This window comes from Hypomesus nipponensis, chromosome 9 (genome assembly GCF_054491055.1).
Source record: "Hypomesus nipponensis isolate SF chromosome 9, ASM5449105v1, whole genome shotgun sequence".
In the NCBI taxonomy this organism is placed as follows: domain Eukaryota; kingdom Metazoa; phylum Chordata; class Actinopteri; order Osmeriformes; family Osmeridae; genus Hypomesus; species Hypomesus nipponensis.
This window is the reverse complement of record NC_140369.1, coordinates 25,995,121-26,016,220: the sequence shown is the minus strand read 5'-3', so window position 1 is coordinate 26,016,220 and position 21,100 is coordinate 25,995,121.

The following is a 21,100-nucleotide window of genomic DNA, read 5'->3' as shown; positions in this document are numbered from 1 at the left end:
GTAACATGTAAACCTCTAAAGAGCTTTCTCCTGGGTGTCAGGAGGATCTAGATCTTTGCTGAATAACTGTGCAGCCTGTGTGTCCTGACTGCTGCACAGAACATGCTGCTCAGACACCAGATGGATCATGTCAGGGTGAAGTGTGTTTACTGCATGTGTTTGTGTATGAGGGAGATCTAACACTGTGTTCCTGTAGTGTTGCTGAGGCACTACATTACAGTAATACCAGAGGCTGGCAGAATGGACAGCAACTCATGACTTGATTATACATAATTAGGGAACACAATGAAACGATCACCTGCAGATTCACAACAGATACACAGAAGTGACACTAAGTTATGAGCAGGTGAGGTGTGCTTAACTCATAGTGAAAACAACATAAAGGATCAGATACATCATCTCTGAGAATGTTGTGACTTCCTGTTTTAGTCTAACCAGTTCTTTCAGTTCTCACCTAAATTACATTTACATGTATTCATTTGGCAGACGCTTTTATCCAAAGCGACTTACAAGAAAGAGCTTTACAAAAAGTGCATAGGTCAATGATCCTGAACGTGCTGACACGGACAGCATTTCAGGAAGGGAAACTTGATGAGGCCTATAATGATGCTGACTAGTCTTGGAGCAGAGACCAGGGTGATGTCTCAATACATCACCACTAAGACTAGTCACAACATGTTCACAGTAAACAAGGCCTTTATTGTCAGGAACACATTGTGGGCAAGCTGTGGTGTGTTTCACCTGACCCACTGATAACATCCAGGCTGATGTTAGATGTCTGTATCTGAGTAGCTATAACCAGGGGTCAGTCCTGACTAATGTTAGATGTCTGTATCTGAGTAGCTATAACCAGGGGTCAATTCTGACTAATGTTAGATGTCTGTATCTGAGTAGCTATAACCAGGGGTCAATTCTGACTAATGTTAGATGTCTGTATCTGAGTAGCTATAACCAGGGGTCAATCCTGACTAATGTTGGATGAATGTAACCTATTTACAGTCGCTGTCTTGGTGTGTGGGGCTGCATCAAAGAACCCCTTTTTGCTCTGCTAAATTGCTGCACAAGTCCACACTTGACCGGTGGGAAATCTCATTCCAATATGAGTGTAACTGTTAGCTGCTCCTGGCATTCTCTAATCCCTGCTCTCCTCTCTCTGTCCCCCCCCACACATCCCCTGTGGTGTGGGGGGTTTGAGCTGTCAGCACCTGACTGGTCGTTGGTCTGCCAACGCTGGAGCTGGTCGCCAACCGGAAACCAGTCTCCATGACGGCCAACAGCGAGTTTTCCGGTCCCTTTCCACATCTATTAAGCTGAACAATGGATTTTGGTGTTTCAAAACTGTGTTCTGCTCCTCTCTCTTACCAACCGTCTCTGGAGGAGGGGATTCCTCTCTGAATTGCTCCTCCCAAGGCTTCTTCCATTTGTTCTCCCGTTGGGAGCTTCCTTGAGGGTTTAGGTCGGTTGAGGGGCAGTTCTATGGGCGTATGTGAAGCCCTCTGTGACATGCTTGTCAAGGGCTATACAAATACATTTGATTTGATTTGAGAGGGATCAAGCAGACAGCAGAGTGGGGGTCCAGGGCAGGTCTGGAGAGGGATCAAGCAGGCAGCAGAGTGGGGGTCCAGGGCAGGTCTGGAGAGGGATCAAGCAGGCAGGAGAGTGGGGGTCCAGGGCAGGTCTGGAGAGGGATCAAGCAGGCAGGAGAGTGGGGGTCCAGGTCTGGAGAGGGATCAAGCAGGCAGCAGAGTGGGGGTCCAGGGCAGGTCTGGAGAGGGATCAAGCAGGCAGGAGAGTGGGGGTCCAGGGCAGGTCTGGAGAGGGATCAAGCAGGCAGCAGAGTGGGGGTCCAGGGCAGGTCTGGAGAGGGATCAAGCAGGCAGCAGAGTGGGGGTCCAGGACAGGTCTGGAGAGGGATCAAGCAGGCAGGAGAGTGGGGGTCCAGGGCAGGTCTGGAGAGGGATCAAGCAGGCAGGAGAGTGGGGGTCCAGGGCAGGTCTGGAGAGGGATCAAGCAGGCAGCAGAGTGGGGGTCCAGGGCAGGTCTGGAGAGGGATCAAGCAGGCAGCAGAGTGGGGGTCCAGGGCAGGTCTGGAGAGGGATCAAGCAGGCAGGAGAGTGGGGGTCCAGGGCAGGTCTGGGTGTTTCTAGAGGTCATGGTATAGAACAGGTAGCAGCTGGTTCAAACAGTCTAACATAACTAGACCCTGTCTTGTCTGTGCTTCCACAGAGCCTCCAGCACCATGGACAGGTCCCACCGGGGCACTGACGCTCTCTGAGGGGGTCTGAGCCTGTACGTACCAGACAGGAAACCTTTAACCAACAGGTGGCTGAACACAGTCGTCCTGGCAACACCTTCATGACAAGCTGAGACGGCTGTTGCATATACCCTGACACTACCCACAGTTTCCTGTCTAACAGTGAGTGTAAAAAGCACCCGGACGTTTTGATCCGGTACGAGACTGGGTCAACGTTTTGTCCTTCACACCAGCGAGAGAAAACAAGAGATGAGACAGGTACTCATGCAGGCACCTAAATATGTCCTTTGAACCTTCTCACACTACAAATGGACAGATACAAACAGATGGGTTTCAGCAAAACAATGATTGTCCCTGAACGACCTCCTAGTGAAGTTCCTTAACCATGTGACTGGTTCCTGTGTGTGTGTGACCCCGCCCATCTCCCCCTGGCCTCCTCCAGGTAGATGGAGCCCAGGTGCAGGTAGATGGGATGTGTGTCTGAGGCGTCCACCACCAAGTCCAGGGTCCTCTCATAGCCCTCCTGAGCCTTCCTGTTCTCCCCAGTCTGGTAGTGCAGGTGACCACCCAGAGCCACACGTCTGGGTCCTGCAGAGAGAGAGAGGGGAACCATCAGGAGAGAGATCAACATCTGACTGATCTGGTTAACACATGTGTGGTGTGCTTGCAGGTTCTGAATGGACATCTCCCTACAATCTCTGCTGAGTCTAGGCTCACTACAAATGATTCTTCTTCATTTCTAAAACAAAGAGCCCATCATGATGTGTCAGTAGCTGCTCCTGGTCTGTAGGTTGTTTGAGGCTCCTGGAAGCTGTGGTTGAGCGCCTCCTGCAGGCTGAGCTGGGCACTGCTGTACTCTGCCCTCAGCAGCTGCAGCCTGGCCATGGCCCCCCTCTGGACACAGCAGCTCCTGGACCAGAGCCTGCTGAGACATCTGCACACACACACACACTCACTCACACACACACTCACACACACACACTCACACACACACACACACACACACTCACACACACACTCACACACACACACTCACACACACTCACACACACTCACACACCCTCACACACACACATACAGTACACTGTTCCATCAGCAGACATCATGTCTCTAGTTCTGGTCTGGATGATGTCTGTGTTTTGTTTGTTCACTCCCTTCCTCTCACTCAATCTCTCAGGTCCCAATTCCCCGTCTGGTTGGTCCATTCCGGTCGCCTCCCTGGTCCAATCAACCGCCAGTGTCCACTATCCCAACCATCAGCACGACCTGCCTCCCATAAAAGCTGCTCCTTTCTTCAGCCCCAGGAGAGAGAACTGATCCATGATGTGGAAACAGCTGTTTGTATGAGGACTGTGTTTTGTGTTGACTTTGTTTGTACTTGGTAGGAAAATGTTTGTTTGTTTATTTTTGTCTTTATGCCTATACCCTGTATAGAGCTTTGTATTTGTTTCCACCTTGAGTGTATTCTCAGAACTTGCATCCAGTCTCTGCATGATGTTATTTGTCCTCCCAAGTTTATATTGAGTCAGTATATCTAGCAGTCAAGTTCCGTTTAACAGGTTATGGGCCCAGATGCGTTTGACGTTTGTGCGCAGAGATATCCGGCGTGAGTAGCCACCAAGAGACGTTTGTTTGAATGTGTTTTTCACGGATTGGAGAGCCAGCACCATGAGCGAACGTACAAGTTCACGTTGGTCTTGTCTTGTGTTTGACTGAGATGAAAATAACTATGAACAGTGGGAGACAAGGTTTTCGGGCCGTCTGCGGTTGCAGAAACTGAAGGACACAATTTTGAATCGGCCCGCCGATGGCCGTGAATAAACGCAGGTATGAGAGCACTGAAAGTCTGCACACAGCTGCTGCCGACGACAACGTCCTGGGGGACTGTGTTCTTCCAAGGAGGGCTGCCCCAGCAGGCACAAGTGTGCAGCAGTGAGAGCAGGGACACTGTGTGTTTCCTCTGTGGTCAGAGAGCTCACAAGGTCAGAGACTGTCAGCGTGGTCAGCAGTGGTCCAGCCAGGGTGAGAGGACCGCATGGCCAGGCCCCTCCTATCCCCAGAGGAGACGCTGAGGTGTGTCTGGTGGACAGCAGGGGGCGGGGCCTCTGTACATCCCCTCCTATCCCCAGGACATCCTCTCCGTGAGGGCTGCCACTTCCAGTGGGGCGACGGGGATCTTCAAGGAAGGACAAGACGTCTGCAGTACAGAGACGGTACGCGCTTCCTCATTCATGAGCAGAACAGACTGTTTTGTTTACCTACTGTACCAGTAAACAAGGACTGTGGTGATCAATGTATGAGCTGTCATGATATTCAGACGTGGCACGAGGTTTTGGGGCACTGTCATTTTGATGATGTCATCAAGTTGGAGAATGTTGTGGATGGAAAGTCAATCAGGGGTAAAGCGTATCCATGATATGTGAAGTGACTCAGGGCAAGTTGACTCAGTCCAGATCCATGATATGTGATGTGACTCAGGACAAGTTGACTCAGAGCAGGAACAGGAAGCCTGATGTGAGGGCCAAATCAGCCTTAGAGTTGGTTCACACTGACTGGGCAGGACCCATTGACCCGGAGTGCAAGGAAGGGTTTGGGGTGGGTGATCGGGAGAATCGGGAGAGTTCCCGGTGGGCCGCTTCACTTCTGGGCCGGTCGAGGGTTTTTTGTTGTTGACATTTGTCACGTTAGTCCATCTTCTCTTAAAGTAGGCTACACACCTTCCGCATTCTGACGCCTCTGCATGGGTTGTACCATGTGAGGGAGTTCTCCCCTCCCAAATAGATTTGGTTGGGTCCATAGCACGTCTTTTCCAAACAGTTTTCTCAGATTGGCTACTCAGGGAGGATGGATGGGAGCAGGGCCGGAGTGATGGCATCACTTGACAAGGTTTGACCAATTGAAAAACGTCTGTTTATTTGACACAAAACTCCAAAAACTATTTTGCGCTCAAATAATGGCCAAAACTGTTTGCTGCGTGTGCTCGCTTTGGGTGTAGAAGTCCCCATCTTGCATCACATCAAACCCATACGTCCTAGGTTGGGTCAAAGCCCAGAATGTCTACAACGTCTGGCTCCGTGCCTGATTAAGACTCGGATTGTTACTCAAATTGTATCAATATAAACAAATAATCTCATCTCTTTCTGTAATCATGATACCCCCCAGAAAAGGTCACTGCACCCTCAGTCAAAGCAGGCTGCATCCGGCCCTGTTTGGTGTACAAACAAAAGTGGGTCGGTCTTGGGCCTGAAACTCCCAGGCTGAAAAGTGACCCCACTCTGGCCCTGGGTACAGGTATACACTTTCCTTTACTGATGACTATTCGAGTGCCGTGTTTGTGTTGTAGTGAGGTCAGCAAGACCACACGGAGCCAACATCTTGCCATACCTGAAGAGTGATTCAATCACATCAGACAAACCTAATCAGCCCTTGTGACACCCTCAGTATGCTGATTACCCACCAAACGTCGATGCAAAGGAACCATAGAACTGGGGGGGGGGACCTCCCCAATCTCAGCCCTCCTGCTAGCTTGCAAGCTTCAAAGGGCGTGCTTGAGACAACACGTCTCCAGCAACCATTTGCATCCGTTTTGGCGGCATTTGAACAAAGAACATATCTTAATTAGAACTTTTGAGGAACGTTCTTCAGACTTCACCTTTACCACGAGAGTACAAGGTGGAGAATTATGAGAGGGATATTTGTGTCATGTTTGTTACTTTGTTTTAATGTTGTGTTCACTGAAATCTTGATTCTAGTAACTACTCCTTCTTCCTGAAAGATAACCATGTCATTCTTGGTGTCTACACAAAGCTCTCATAATAAAACAATCATTCAACTATATTTTGTAACTGTACCAAGATGCCCAGAACAATATTTGAATGATCTTTTGAACCAGCCAGAGACCAGATCACACCTTTGGTAGGTGTGAAGGAAGGAGGGGGGAGTTGACAACCCAGCTTCCCCCAATCAACGTTTGACCCCAGACAGGTCCTCCCTCGAACTCTGAACTGTATAAATATCTGAGATGACCATCAAGGACGAACTCCAGCGAAACCAACCATGGCATGAACGCCATTGGGATTGGCGTTCCAAAGGACGTCTCCAAGCTTCTCCTGAGATTCAACTTTATAGTGATCGCGACACTATCTGGACGTTTCAACAGAAGAACCAAAAACACAATTATCATTGCGACTTGACTGAGATCCCGCAGACTCAGCCACATGACCCGGCAGCGCAGCCGCGCTTTCACCTCCGATTCTTCAAATGGACCTTTGGCGCAAACCGCCCTCAACCTCATTGATCAATCCCTGATCAAACGTAACTATGGCTAACGCTCTTTCCTCCCAGACATGGCATTGGCGTGAGCTCTGTTTATGATTTGTAAGGATGTAATCATTGACTTACCATTTCTGTATTTCTTTAAGTTAGTCCATTTCATTCTGTTCATTGAAACCAATAACTCATTTCAAATCCATAATCTAACTTGTTCATAAGATCCGTTTACCTTACTTGAATAAATTCATTGTAAAGATATTTTGACGTGCGTGTTCACTGATGTTACGATTGGCTCTACACTTAGAACGAATTCATTCCTAAAGATGAGACTGATTATTACATGTTAAATATAGGATTCCCTAATGTCCTAAACCAATATTAGGGTGGTGCCCCGAACTTTATGATAAATTAAGTATTTCTATTTTAACACGACGATACCCCCGCTACAGTGTCCTGTCTAAAGCACAAGAGGGACACTGTAGAAGCCACAGAGAGGTTTCTAGCCGACACAGCCCCACATGGGAAAGTGAAGTGTATCAGGTCTGACTGGTACAGAGTCCACAGGGCAGGGTTACCAACGTCTACTGCCTGGAAATACAATTAGACATGAACCATCAGCACCAGAATCACCACACCAGAATGGCACTGCTGAGCAGAACTGGAGAACCCTTTTTGAAAGGGCTAGATGTACTGTATGCTCTTCAGTGTTTCCCCTAGGATCTTTTTGTTGCAGTGGGGGCAAGTCTGTCCAAAGCCCCACCCCCCCATAAAAAAAACGTAAGTTTTACAACTCCAAGGCTTGGTTGTAAGGGAACTGAGAAGGAGGTGGCCCATTGATTATGAGCAGCATACAGCCTGCTAGATGGTCCCCCTGCAGCATACAGGCTGCTAGATGGTCCCCCATGCAGCATACAGCCTGCTAGATGGTCCCCGTGCAGCATACAGGCTGCTAGATGGTCCCCATCCAGCATACAGGCTGCTAGATGGTCCCCATGCAGCCTGTTTTTTAAGTCTGTTTTCACCTATAAAATATATTTTTTAATGAGTGGTGTAATTCATATTGATAGCCAAACAATATTTCAGCCAGTTTTGTCATTGTGGCAAGCTGGTCCATATCCTGAAACATTACAACACAGACAGTAGTAGATTAAGCTGGGTTCCTCAGTCATGTTTCTGAAGAACTTAAATGGTGTCTAATTGACCTTGAAAGCTCCAGTAAGTACATGCTGCTTAAAAGATGACCATTCTTGTAGTGCATGAGTGTCTGGTTGCTGCAGGAATGTGGTGGACAGGGTCTTGATGTTTTCCACGTTGATGGAATCATCCTCCTCGTTGACTGCTTGGGGCACCAAGACATGAAAGGCTCCCATGATATGGAGGTTTTGGAACCTTCTGTCAAGGCTGTCCTGGAGGCCATCAAGATAAGGTTCCATTACCTAAATAATACCGAAATTATTATGCTTTATTGATTGACTCCATGTGGAAATAACATTTCAATCAAACTAAGACTCTGTCATGTTATTTTATTTGTCTTAAACTAATACTACTTAGCAGCCAATCAAAACAAATGTACCTGTGTCCTGTACCGAGACCAATGAACCTCTCTTGTGTGCTTCACCTGGTCTCTACCTGTCCTCTCCCTTTCCTCCTCATTCACCTGGCCTCTACCTCTCCTCTCCCTCTCCTCCTCATTCACCTGGCCTCTACCTCTCCTCTCCCTTTCCTCCTCTTTCACCTGGTCTCTACCTGTGCTCTCCCTTTCCTCCTCCTCGACTATGTTAAATGCACCCAATCATGCAGGGTTGTCAAGGTCGCTATGCAGTTGGGCCAAGAATGAGCCAGGGGGCTGTGCATCACCTGCATCTTTGATGTTCTTCAGGCATGTCATAGTCACTGGAACCTGATAAAGGCAGTTGCACAATCCTCAAGTTTTTTTTAGGTAATGTGCACTGATTGAACAGCCTAGAATTGAGTTCTAGGCTGACAAGAAAAAAGTGTCTTTGTTTTGGTATTACTTTAAAAACACTACACTGAAAATCACAGAAATGCCTGCCTGATATAATGTACTGCTGGGTACTTGCCATGTTCTGTGTGGTACAGCCATGGGTGGAACCTTGGTTTGTGTACCCATGCAGGATCCCAGCCTGAGAGCCTGTGCTTAGATAGATTTTGATCTTCCACTCTCCTCTATTTCTGCCCTCTCTTCTCTTACATTGTGCTATTTTGCTTCACTCTCCACTTGTCTGGTCATGTGCCTGACTCTGGTCATGTCCCTGACTCTGGTCTTGTGCCTGACTCTGGTCTTGTCCCTGACTCTGGTCTTGTCCCTGACTCTGGTCTTGTCCCTGACTCTGGTCTTGTCCCTGACTCTGGTCTAGTGCCTGACTCTGGTCTTGTCCCTGACTCTGGTCTTGTGCCTGACTCTGGTCTAGTGCCTGACTCTGGTCTTGTGCCTGACTCTGGTCTTGTGCCTGACTCTGGTCTTGTGCCTGACTCTGGTCTAGTGCCTGACTCTGGTCTTGTGCCTGACTCTGGTCTTGTGCCTGACTCTGTTCTTGTCCCTGACTCTGGTCTTGTGCCTGACTCTGGTCTAGTGCCTGACTCTGGTCTTGTGCCTGACTCTGGTCTTGTGCCTGACTCTGGTCTTGTGCCTGACTCTGGTCTTGTCCCTGACTCTGGTCTTGTGCCTGACTCTGGTCTTGTCCCTGACTCTGGTCTTGTGCCTGACTCTGGTCTTGTCCCTGACTCTGGTCTTGTGCCTGACTCTGGTCTTGTGCTTCACTCTGGTCTTGTGCCTCACTCTGGTCTTGTGCCTGATGAAAAAAGTGTTTCGTACGTCTCTTCATAAACGGACTGACTAAGTTCAGTTGAGTTCTGAATTTTAATAAATATTTATCAATCTGCAGATTGGGAGAGAAAACCAGACCTCTGACAATAAATGACAACACAACACCAGGCTTAGGTCTCAATCATGTCTCTCTCCGCTCTGAAGGCCGGAGGACCATCTTTTATAGGGCACAAGAATGTAAACATAGATAGTGACAGTCAGGCAGTAATGACGTTACAACAGTCTCAGAGAAAGAGATTAACAGCTCCCAACACATGACCACTCAGACTAGAGAGTTCATAGTTGGAACTCTCCTTGTAGTCATGACAAGGAACGTTTAGCCAGAACTTTCTTCTGACCCTGAACATCTATTAACCCTGACACATAGACACAATATACTCTTATTAATAGCAAGCTCACATGAGAACATACTAACTAGTATCCAATGACTAGTTCTATTGATTAGTGAATAATGTAAGCACACAGGAAATCCCAATTCCTTCCACAGTCCCCCCTTTTGACATGTAATGTCAACACAACAAACATTCATGAACTGTTTAACTGGGGCCTGCTGTAGTGCTTTACATTTCACAAGTTACATAACATTCAATAACCTTGTAGTGTCGAATTGTAAGGCCGGAGATGCTTGCGTTTCTATCAGCTTTCAAAACAATTTGGTTTTATGTTCAAGGAGATCATTGACTCGTTAATATCTGACTCCAATTATAGAAATGTCCACAAGTGCATTACCTGTAACCTTGATGTGGATTTAATCACCAACACAGTATGCAAACTGACCCCTCAGAGGCTAAGGTATTACCTTCAGAGCATGGAAGTCCACTGTATGTGACTCAGAGGCCTTAAGTTTAAACCTACTTCAAAACTGTATGTATATAATCAGTATTAGCCGCATCATCAATTCTAGATCAAGGTTTTCACCACTGTAGCGTGATAGATACTTCCAAGGAGAACAAGTAACTTAAAATGCACATTTAAATTGTTTATTAAATAGTAAGATAATCAATACAATAATAATGAATTATAATCAAATACAAAACATACTTTCAGAGCCATGGTTAACAAAGGTATTCACAATGAAGACGGTAACCCTTCCTTTTACAGTCCCCTAAGTACTGGGTATTTACATAGAAAGTAAAGGGTATGTTTTGTGTATTATTGGGTATTACCGATTGGTACCAAGATGGTAAATACCTAGATAATTCGAAGTATTTACCCATTAACTAAATACTAACTTGTTGGTAATTACTGGGTATGTTTTGTGTATTATTGGGTATTACCGATTGGTACCAAGATGGTAAATACCAAGATAATTCGAAGTATTAACTAAATACTAACTTGCTGGTCATTACTGGGTATGTTTTCTGTATTATTGGGTATTACCGATTGGTACCAAGGTGGTTCATACAGAGATAATTCAAAATATTTACCCATTACTATTTACTAACGTGCTGGTTATTACTGGGTAATTTTCATTGGTCCTAATAAGGTAAAGACAGACGACAAAACTTAGTATTTACCTGGAAACTTATAAATATTACTATTTAAATACCGCTGGTAGTAAGTTGGTATCTACAGGAGATATATATGGTAAATTATAATGTGTTATTGGGTAAATACCATGTTTGTTTCCATGGTGGTACCAGGTTCTTACCGTATTCTTTGTAAGCGAATACCACTTTGCCAATGTTACCCTTAGTATGAACTTGTAATATAAGTTCCAAGGCGATACCAGGTAAAACATGGTTATGTTCTTAGTAAGTAATCTGAAACTGGACTGTAAAAGGAAGCCGTGTTTGTTTCCATGGTGTCACCAGGTTCTTACCATATTCTTTGTGAGCGAATACCACTTTGTCAATGTTACCCTTAGTATGAACTTGTAATATAAGTTCCAAGGCGATACCAGGTAAAACATGGTTATGTTCTTAGTAAGTAATCTAAAACTGGACTGTAAAAGGAAGCCGTGTTTGTTTCCATGGTTATACCAGGTTCTTACCATATTCTTTGTAAGCGAATACCACTGAATTTGTACTATACGTTCCAAGGCGATATACAAGGTAAAACATGGTTATGTTCTTAGTAAGTAATCTGAAACTGGACTGTAAAAGGAAGCCGTGTTTGTTTCCATGGTTTTACCAGGTTCTTACCATATTCTTTGTGAGTGAATACCACTTTGTCAATGTTACCCTTAGTATGAACTTGTACTATACGTTCCAAGGCGATACCAGGTAAAACATGGCTATGTACTCAGTAAATAATCTGAAACTGGACTGTAAAAGGAAGCCGTGCTGGTTTCCATGGTGTTACCAGGCTCTTACTATATCCTGTTCATTCCCTTTTCATGCAATAAACATAAACTTGGATTATGTTTCAAAGGAAAACGTGACACTTCACTCTGTAAATTGTAACATTATTGACCAAACATGAACAAATACAAAGGTTAAATCAAAACATGAACAAATACAAAGGTTAAATCTATAGCCTACAAACCTCCATATTAAAACTCAAAATTCAATAACTTCATACCATAGAACACGTCAGTATTAGTTTGGTTCCTATGGTTTGTCTTTCTACAGCTCCTGTAACATAAAACATAGTCTACAAATATCTAAGATTCTACCTATTTTATTTTAGAATATAGAATAATAGATTGCCACATTTATCTGACTGTATCCTGTGTGGTAGCCAAGGATGCTGTGGTAGTTTTGGTTCTTTAGAAGTGGTTGCACACTGGGCATCGTTTTTTCCTTGCCAGCAGCCTCTCCCTTTGGAGCCTTCTTATTAAGCTTTTACCGCCTTGAGCCGTCTTCTGAAGTAATATTTTTGTAAATGTCATACTACTAAAACAGACGTTCAATGAGTCTAAGTTGTATTAGCACTCAGGAGCTTTTTTTTCTTAGCGAGAAAAACAGTGTGGACGCAGATATCACGCATCGTGAGATTAAAATGGCTACTGGCTAGCAAAGGTTTAAATGGCTAATTTTGGCCTGAAAATATGTTCTGGACCAATCATCGTTCTACTAGTAGGTAATGGACGATAATAGACCGATGGTTCATCCAATCACCTGCAACTAATATATGGAAGTTCCGGGTTTTATTCTGAAAGGTTTCTGTTATCAATGAGTGGTTTCGACAGTTGGTTGGATTCGTGAGCTAACTCCAGCAGCAGTCTTGCATTACTAGGCAAGTCACAAAGTAACACACAGCCTAATTACATCATTTATTTGTCAAGAGAAAGTATAGAAATGCATATTAAATGATTGTATTTTGATCTTGTGCTAATAACATGTATTTTGAAAATAAACTATAGCTAATGTTAGCACATTGCTAGACAGCTACCTCAGTCGAAATTGCCTGGTTGCTCGTCCACGTTGCTGTTCACAGTCCAGAGGATGATGTCCACCGCTATCGTGTTCGGCGCACCAGGAGCATGACCCTCTGCCGAAAACTGAATGTCGACAAGAGCACACTTTGACTGCCATCATTGGGGCAATTGCGATGTAACCTTTGTATTTGTTCATGTCATGCCATGGAAACAGTGCTCTAATTTTAAATAATGTTACAATTTGGAGAGTGAAGTGTCATGTTTTTCTTAGTAACATAATCCAAGTTTGTGTTTATTGCATGGAAAAGGGAATGAACAGTTGAAAAGAATATGGTAAGAACCTGGTAACACCATGGTAACAAACACGGCTTCCTTTTACAGTCCAGTTTCAGATTATTTACTGAGTACATAGCCATGTTTTACCTGGTATCGCCTTGGAACGTATAGTACAAGTTCATACTAAGGGTAATATTGACAAAGTGGTATTCGCTCACAAAGAATACGGTAAGAACCTGGTAAAACCATGGAAACAAACACGGCTTCCTTTTACAGTCCAGTTTCAGATTACTTACTAAGAACATAACCATGTTTTACCTGGTATCGCCTTGGAACTTATATTACAAGTTCATACTAAGGGTAACATTGACAAAGTGGTATTCGCTCACAAAGAATATGGTAAGAACCTGGTAACACCATGGAAACAAACACGGCTTCCTTTTACAGTCCAGTTTCAGATTACTTACTAAGAACATAACCATGTTTTACCTGGTATCGCCTTGGAACTTATATTACAAGTTCATACTAAGGGTAACATTGGCAAAGTGGTATTCGCTTACAAAGAATACGGTAAGAACCTGGTACCACCATGGAAACAAACATGGTATTTACCCAAGAACACATTATAATTTACCACATATATCTCCTGTAGATACCAACTTACTACCAGCGGTATTTAAATAGTAATATTTATAAGTTTACAGGTAAATACTAAGTTTTGTCGTCTGTCTTTACCTAATTAGGACCAATGAAAATTACCCAGTAATAACCAGCACGTTAGTAAATAGTAATGGGTAAATATTTCGAATTATCTCTGTATTTACCACCTTGGTACCAATCGGTAATACCCAATAATACAGAAAACATACCCAGTAATGACCAGCAAGTTAGTATTTAGTTAATACTTCGAATTATCTAGGTATTTACCATCTTGGTACCAATCGGTAATACCCAATAATACACAAAACATACCCAGTAATGACCAGCAAGTTAGTGGGTAAATACTTCGAATTATCTAGGTATTTACCATCTTGGTACCAATCGGTAATACCCAATAATACACAAAACATACCCTTTACTTTCTATGTAAATACCCAGTACTTAGGGGACTGTAAAAGGAAGGGTTACCATGAAGACTAGGCGCCCAACGCACCGGAGCTGTATCCTAAACAGAACTCAAAGTGATTGGTAAAACTTCTCCCTATACACACCCAAACCTGACTAAAATGGGGACAACGGCCATATGAAAGAAAGGTTGTCTAACGTAGTGTTTCCCAAAGACTGGGTCGTGACCCTCGGGTGGGTGGCAAGAGATTTTTTGGGGGTCGCCTAGTCACGATCTGAATCTCTGCTTTCCTCTGATTTCCTTCTCATACATTCCCGTAGCACCACAGTGCATTTCCGTGTTGAAGCTCAGCTTCTATGGACTTCTGCTTTGAACAGTTTTTTTCAGTGCTTCGAAACAATACGGTCATTGGATAAATGCTGCGATTATGTCCCGCCCATGGACGCTCAGGTGGGGGTGAATGGAGGAATGGGCTGGCCTGGATGCAGGGCTTCCGCGTGATGATTGGAGAGTCTGTTGAAAGACTTATTTTGATTGACAATCATTTTGTACTATAAAAGGTCACCGAAGCTATTCAAGCTCAGTCCCATCGCGGATTCTGTAAGTGTAGTCGAAAGAGCTGCTGCATCCTATTTGTTGGTATTTGCTTGGCGAAGTAGCTAGCAAGTTTTCATCATACATTTCATATAATTATACACCACATGCCTTGTTTCAGTTGAACCAAATTCCCACATTTTCTTCGAGTTTAATATTGTTTCTTTGATCGTTCCTTCATTCATTCATTCATACATACATACAGTAGGCTAGGCAAGTGTCGTAAGGGTGAACTAGCCAGTGAACTAGAAAAACAATGTAAAATATAGCTGCAAGCAGTGATGCGGGTTCTTCCGCAAAATGGCAAAATATTATAAACATGTACACTGCAGAAGATCGAGACCTGGACAACAAGAGAGCAAAACGACTTCATGTTTGGCCAACAACAATAGGCTGAACGGGGATTTGAACTCATGAGCGTAAGGTAACAAGTAAGTCTCTCTAGCCTATCTACTATACACCAACTGCTGAGACTGTATAATATAATTACTAAGGGCTAAGTATTAACTTTTTATAGGATATTGAAACTCTTCTTAAGTTGATCTCTTTCCAGACTCTCAATCAATGTACAACTAACAATAGTCATGTAGGCAACGGGGCTAGGGCAGAGCTCATATTCAGCTCCTTGCAAGAATAGCCCGTGACGGTAATGCAGCCGATTCTCTAATCCGATTAAACTACACAACATACACAATCAGGGTGACCAACACGATTACATTAACTAACCAACAATAACATTACAAACATCTAACTAAACGAACACAACAATTGAAATCCCTCGCACAGCTTTTGTAACCAAACTATTTTCCACAAGTCTTGCCGCACTGCATGCTGAATACTCAAGGGTGCTGACGCTGATTATCTAGCTGTGTTCCGACTGCATGATATGAGTATTAGTTTTTGGTCAGCTTTGGGAAAGGTTAAGAAACGGTTGACATATCAAGGTGAAATTGCATGAAATTGCGCATGATAAAGATGTCTGCCTGTTTAACTAAACAAGTAATCAAAATTATGACAGGCCAAAAGACTGTGCCTGACTCGAACCTGTGACCTCACGCTTAGCAGGACAACATTTCAACCCATTGAGCTACCCTCAAGGCTTAGAAATTCTGGTCAGTTTCTGCATAAAAAAAGAAAGCCGTTTCTCCTGCAGCATGGATTGCTCGATTCGGCCAAAGTTTAAACAGCTGTAATTCAATGATCTTTTGACATATCAAGGTGAAATTGCGCATGGCCCTTCAGAACGATGTCATCCTGTTTAACTAAACATATATTCAAATTTAAGACAGACTCAGTGTGGCTGGATTCGAACTTACAACCTTATACTTTGCAGGTCACCGTTCCAGCTCGTTGAGCTATTCTCAGTGATGAGTATTGGCATGTTCAGTTTCTCAAATTGTGAGCATTGTCAGATTTGGTCCAAGTTCAAACAGCTGTAATTCAGTCCTATTTTGACATACCAAGGTGAAAATGTGTACGGTACATCAGAGTGATGTCTCCTTAAAGCCTATTAGGTTTGAAAAACCATAATTGAAAATGACATTTGATTTAGTGACACAAACATATTGAGTTAATGTGGAAATATACATAAATACACCCCTTACAGCCATTTTGTACTTGATTCAATTGCCTTAAGTAACATTTTTCAATACGTCAATGATACATATATGTACCAAATTCCAAGTCAATTAGACCTTTGGTTCAAGAGAAGAGGAATTTTGTTTTCCCAAATTATCACTGTACAGGAAAATACATCATGGCGGACCTTATGGGTCCTTGAGGCTTTTTTGTTCCTCATGAAAAATGAGGCATGCTCACCAAGTTTCAGAAGAATTGGAGCAATAAGGGTGGAAATGCAACCACTCTGAAAAGTGGACATTTGGGCGTCGCCTGTGGCGCCCCCTATGGTCTGATGTGGGCCAGTCTGTGTTTGGGCCGTAGTTGTGGCATGTTGTATCAATACGCCAAATTTCAAAACTTTTTACCAATGTGTTCATGAGATAAATTACAAGAAGAATAATAATAAATATAGCTGCAAGCAGCGATGCAGGTTCCTCTGCAAAATTACAAAATATTAATATATAATATTACATAATTTACATCTATAACAACAGGCTGGGGATTTGAACTCATGAGCATGAGGTTACAAGTCAGTCTCTCTATCCTCTCTGCTAAACAACAACTGTTGAGATTGTATGAATAGAAAGGGTAAAGTATTAGTTTTGGTCAGCTTTGGGACAATCTTTAAGAAACGGTTGACATTTCAAGGTGAAATTGCATGAAATTGTGCATGGTATTTCAGAATGATGTCATCCTGTTTAACTAAACATTACATTTAGCAGACGCTCTTATCCAGAGCGACTTACAGTAAGAACAGGGACATTCCCCCGAGGCAAGTAGGGTGAAGAGCCTTGCCCAAGGACACAACGTCATTTTGCACGGCGGGAAATCAATCCGGCAACTTTCTGATTACAAGCCCGACACCCTCACCGCTCAGCCATCTGACTTCCTAAACAGATAATCAAAATGATGACAGGCCAAAACATAATGGCTGGATTCCAACCTACTACCTTATACTTTACAGGTCACCATCCCAGCACATTGAGCTATTCTCAGTGTTGAATGTTCAGTTACTGTATTAAAAACTAAGCTGTTTCTCCTGTGGTAAGCGTTGTTAGATTCAGCCAAAGTTGAAACTGCTTGTACATTTCCGAAGAAAATGGGACAACGGGATGACTTGGTTGCTGCTGTAAAGAATAACTTACTTATAGTTTTTTTAAAAGGTTGTTTGGAGTGCCATAACTTGTCATGGAAGGGAATTTCAAAGTATGCCTAGCATTAGTGGGGATGTGTCTTGGCTTAGGTTACTGAAATGAATTTGTGCAACAGACAAGGGATCCACTTGAACAGTCAATTTACTTAATTAGAGATAACCATTAGCGTTATCTTTACCATGCGTAGACTACAAGTAGCTAGCTACTGTGGTGAACCTGGCTTGTTTTGCAGGGGTTTACATAGTCTCACTAAACAGATGATTGGAGTGTTGTGATGGACTCAAATAAACACGCATTGCTATGTTTTACAACCGGAGGATTTATCGGAAAACTAGAAAACCGTTTTGTCAGAATAAAAAAAAAACTATGCCTCTGGGAGTCAGATGGCTGAGCGGTGAGGGAGTCGGGCTAGTAATCAGAAGATTGCTGGATCGATTTCCCACCATGCCAAATGACGTTGTGTCCTTGGGCAAGGCACTTCACCCTACTTGCCTCGGGGGGGATGTCCCTGTACTTACTGTAAGTCGCTCTGGATAAGAGCGTCTGCTAAATGACTAAATGTAATGTAATACCTCTGACTGGTTTTGAACCTAGAACCCTTTGCTTACCAGCACAACATCTCAGCCAATTGAGCCATTCCCAGGCATGGAATACACGAAGTTCAATAACTGGATAATTAAAAAAAGCTGTTTCTCCAATGGCGAGCATTGTCAGATTTGGTCCAAGTTCAAACAGCTGGAATTCAGTCATATTTTGACATATCAAGGTGAAAATGTGTACGGTACATCAGAGTGATGTCACCTTAAAGCCTATTAGGTTTGAAAAACCATAATTGAAAATGACATTTGATTTAGTGACACCAACATATTGAGTTAATGTGGAAACATACATAAATACACCCCTTTCAGCCATTTTGTACTTGATTCAATTGCCTTAAGTAACGTTTTTAAATACGTCAATGATACATATCTGTACCATATTTCAAGTCAATTTCAATTTTGGTTCAAGAGAAGAGGAATTTGAAGGTTTTCTAAAATTATCACAGTACAGGAAAATCCATCATGGCGAACCTTATGGGTTCTAGAGGCTTTTTTGTTCCTCATGAAAAATGAGACATGCACACCAAGTTTCAGAAAAATTGGAGCAATGGGGTGGAAATGCCATCACTTTGAAAATCTGACTTTTGGGCGTGGCCTGTGGCGCCCCCTATGGTCCGATGTGGCCAATATTTGGTGTGGGGGTACCCACTTGGATATAGTATCAATGTGCCAAATTAGAAAATTTATGACCAAGGACTTTTTGAGATATTGGGGCGCAAGGAGAAGAAAAATAATAATAATAAGAATACCAACAATAACAATATAGCTGCAAGCAGCGATGCGGGTTCCTCCGCAAAATAGCTAAATATTATAAACATGTACACTGTAGAAGATCGAGACCTTGGACAACAAGAGAGCAAAACAACTTCATATTTGGCCACAAACAATTCCAGACTCTCAGTCAATGCACAACTAACTAAAATCATGTGGGCAACTGAGCTAAGATAGCGTTCAAATTTAGCTCATTGCAAGAAGAACCTGTAACAATCTGGCAGGCGACTCTCTGATGTGATTAAACTATACAACATACACAATCAGGGTGAACAACAAGATTATATTAACTAACCAACAATAACATTACAAACATCTAAATGAACAAACACAACAAGTGAAATCCCTCGCAAGGCTGTTGTAACCAAACTATTTTCCACAAGTCTTTGCATTTTTGGACATGCCGCACTGCATGCTGGGTACCCAAGGGTGCTGACGCTGATTATCTGTCTGTGCTCCGACTGCGTGATATGAGAATTCGTTTTTTTTCAGCTTTGGGACAAAGGTTAAGAAAAGTTTGACATTTCAAGGTTAAATTGCATGAAATTGCGCATGGTATTTCAGAATGATGTCTGCCTGTTTAACTTAACAAGTAATCAAAATTATGACAGGCCAAAAGACTGCCTGGATTCGAACCTGTGGCCTTATGCTTTGCAGTACAACACTTCAACCCATTGAGCTACCACAAGGCTTTTTTGTCCCCACAAAAAAAGTTGTATATCCTGTAGCATGGCTTATTTGATTCTGCCAAAGCTTAAACAGCTGTAACTCAATGATTTTTTGACATATCAAGGTGAAATTGCGCGTGGTACTTCAGAAGGATGTCATCCTTTTTAACTAAACATGTATTCAAATTTAAGACAGACTCAGTGTTGCTGGATTTGAACTTACGACCTTGTACTTTGCAGGTCACCGTTCCAGCTCATTGAGCTATTCTCAGTGTTGAGTATTGACATGTTCAGTTACTGTACAAAAAAAAGCTGTTTCTCCAATGGCACGCATTGTCAGATTTGGTCCAAGTTCAAACAACTGTAATTCAGTTATATTTTGACATATCAAGGTGAAATTGTTTATGGTACGTCATGGGCGTGTCACCTTAAAGCCTATTAGGTTTGAAAACCCATCATTCAAAATGAACTTTGATTTAGTGACACAAACGTATTGAGGCAATGTGGAAATTTACATAAATACACCCCTTTCAGCTATTTAGTATTTTATTCAATTGCTATAAGTAACATTTTTTAATACGTCAATGATACATATCTGTACAAAATCTCAAGTTAATTAGACCTTTGGTTCAAGAGAAGAGGAATTTTGAAGGTTTTCCCAAATTATCACTGTACAGGAAAATCGATCAGGCAGACCTTATGGGTCCTTGAGGCTTTTTTGTTTGCCATGAAAATCGGACATTCGGGCGTCGCATGTGGCGCCCCCTATGATCTGATGTGGGCCAGTCATATCAATATGACGGAGGAACCCTAACTAGGTTCCCTCCTACCGGAGGAACCTAATAATAATACCAACAATTACAATAGGGTACTCCTGACGGAGGAACCCTGATAATAATAAGAATACCAACAATTACAATAGGGTCCTCCTGAGAGTCCTCAGGCTTAACTTGAGTTGATGCTTAGACCTGCAGAAGAAACCGAGTTGTTGCAGCTCAGCTGCGATCGCACTGACGCTATGGATCTGTGACCTTATCATTCTGGATAAGCATATAGTCAGAATATCCTGTCCTCAGTAGGGCCAGTATTTCTAATTATATGCTTATTCCTGTCACTACCACGTACATGTGCAAATTGGGATTTTCTGTGCTCATAAAAATGAAGACAAGCACAGAAACTGACTGAATGCTGCGTCTGATACGCGTGTTGCGCTCTCCTCCTGCACCACGGACTGAAACGCACTACAAAAAGGCAGACAGGCCCAGCTATCCCATTAGCAATGTTGAAATGGTACAACATGTTTTGTATAATTTGTAATCTTTTTGTAATTATTTCATATTTTGTTCCAATATTGCTGGTTCAATTGAATGTTGAAAATAAGAATACATGGGTTATATGTTTTTTTATAGCCTACATTGTATGTCCAATTAGGCACTTATTGGATACCTTCTTTAAACATTGCTGGTTCAATTGTTCAGAGAGAAGTGATCACTCAGTCTGAGATAGCTTATTAACAATGGCAGTAGGCGTACTGAAATAACTATAAAATAGTTCTGAAATAACTATAAAATAACAGTAAAATATCCTCATTATTGTGCAATAATGGTCAAATCCACCTTTGTTTTGTGATTTACGAATCATCTCTATTGGCTTGGG